At 47.7% G+C, this 2,101-nt stretch overlaps 2 non-coding genes across 2 annotated transcripts; both read right to left on the minus strand.

The window, feature by feature from the left end:
- Positions 1–936: 936 nt before the first annotated feature.
- Positions 937–1,009, minus strand: TRNAK-CUU. Its single transcript has one exon. It is a non-coding gene; the product is annotated as a tRNA-Lys (tRNA).
- A 676-nt stretch (positions 1,010–1,685) lies between these two features.
- On the minus strand, positions 1,686–1,758 carry TRNAK-CUU. Its single transcript has one exon. It is a non-coding gene; the product is annotated as a tRNA-Lys (tRNA).
- Between the last annotated feature and the right edge of the window lie 343 nt (positions 1,759–2,101).

Consider the following 2,101-nt stretch of genomic DNA (forward strand, 5'->3'; position numbering starts at 1 on the left):
AAATTCTGGGAACACAGGGGTTTGACCCCCCCAGTACGTACCCAGGGAGGTTTTAATGATGGCACATTTCTCCCTCCGCCCGCAAGTGGTTTCGTTCGCTCCCCGGAAACACCCGACGAAGGGGATCTTGTACTTGCAGACTTTGCATTGAAGAGTCTCAGCTGCAGGAGATGGAGAAGAAACTGTGAATTCGGGGCTCTGGTTGCAGAGGCTTCCCCTCTGCTAACCTCGGACCCAGAGCAGAGGACATCCAGCTCACCCTGGAGACATCAAAAGCTCGGCGAGACACGTCCATATCCTGCCCTTTCTTAAATCCCATTTAATTTATAAATATATTTATAATCCCATTTAATTGCCGCCCTCCACTTACCGACTCCGACGCACAGGGCAAGGGTCAGCCCCAAGAAGAGCACCTTCATCTTGGGAAAGGGGACAGATCCTGACCTCCCAGCTGCACCTCAGTCCAAGGTGACCTATGAAGGAGGACGGCTCAGATAATTAATTAATTCCTGTAATGAGTTTTGTTGGTGCTCAGCCTTCTAGCAGGGGGGAAAAAAAAAAAAAAACAACCACAGTCAGACAAAAAACCTCATCATATAGATGTTTGTGATGTCCCTTTTGGGGCAAAACAAGTAGAGAAACTTGAAGCAAATGATTAGACAATCTTCCAGCACCTTCAAAAGCCAAAATATGGGAAATTCCGCCTTTCTGCTCTATTCATTTTCATATCCGTGCTTTCAAGGCAGAAACCTCCCAAGTAGAGGTAAAAAAAACCCCAAGTGAAGAAAATGATCTCTGAGTAAATCCCCCCCCACATCTCTTTATTTCCTCAGGTGCTTCCACCTCTTGCTTAGACACAGCACCGACAGTTTTTTTGTACCCAGAAACAGGCAGGTTTGGGCAAATAAAGGGGAGAAAATAAGAAAGGATTTTATCCGCCCAACGTGGGGCTCGAACCCACGACCCTGAGATTAAGAGTCTCATGCTCTACCGACTGAGCTAGCCGGGCTGCAAAAATGATTTTCTTTCTATTCTTTTTCTCACCAAAAAGCGTAAATTTATTGCTGATTAAGCAAAATGCCCAATTTCATCAGGGTAAAAATGAAGGTGTTCAAATAAGCAGAAGCTCTTCCCTGGGGGATTTAAGAGGATGCGTTGGGATGGTGCCAACGGACACGAAACGTGGAAAAGTCCCCAAACAAAACCCCGAAAGAGGGTCCCTTACCAGACTCTGCTTCCCCTTCCAAGGTCCGAGCATCCACCGGCCACGCGTCCCCGCTGCCTTTATTCCTCTCTTACGCTGGGGTTGACCCAGGACCTGAACGACCTCGGAGCCGCCGGGGGATATTGTTTGGTGCGAACAATGGTTCTGCTCGCACCTGGGCAAACACGGCTCCTCGGCGAGACCGGACACGGAGTCATTCGTTCTGTGGGGTGATCCTGTGGGTTCTCAGACCCTTCAGTCTCCCTTTGTGCAGAGAAACACCCCCAGAGCCCAGAACTGGCGTCAACCCGGGATGAACTCCGCAGGAAAGACCCCAAAAAGGAACATTTTATACAACAACGAGCCAACCTAGAGTCTTTCTCTGCTTGGGACTCCACTGAGACCAGCTGATTTGGGTTTTCCTGAAAAAAAAAATAAAGACCGCATGAAGCAACTATTAAAATAAAAATAATGAAAAGTTAAACCAACGTGGGGCACGAACCCACGACCCTGAGATTAAGAGTCTCATGCTCTACCGACTGAGCTAGCCGGGCTCGTACGAAAAGATATTAGATGGTGCAGCTCCTGAGCATCAGCTGAGATACCGGTGCTGCAATACGGGGGGGAATTTTGGGGGGTTCATTTTAGCGAGGAGAAAGTGGCAAGAAAAGCTCGGGACTGGCAGTTTGGGGTATTTTCCTTTTGTTTTTTTTGTTGTTGTTTGGGGATTTTTTTGTTGTTGTTGTTTCTCCAGCTGTGGCTGCCCAGGGAGACCTGGGGCAGCGGTGTTGGAGGGGGGTCCGGGAGTCTTAGCACTGCGCCTCTGATTCTGATAAATTTAAAATATATATATATATGCACACACACATACATATATTTCTAAAATTTTTCGATATA

The sequence above is a fragment of the Pterocles gutturalis genome, unplaced genomic scaffold (assembly GCF_000699245.1).
Source record: "Pterocles gutturalis isolate BGI_N339 unplaced genomic scaffold, ASM69924v1 scaffold12783, whole genome shotgun sequence".
Taxonomy (NCBI): Eukaryota; Metazoa; Chordata; class Aves; order Pterocliformes; family Pteroclidae; genus Pterocles; species Pterocles gutturalis.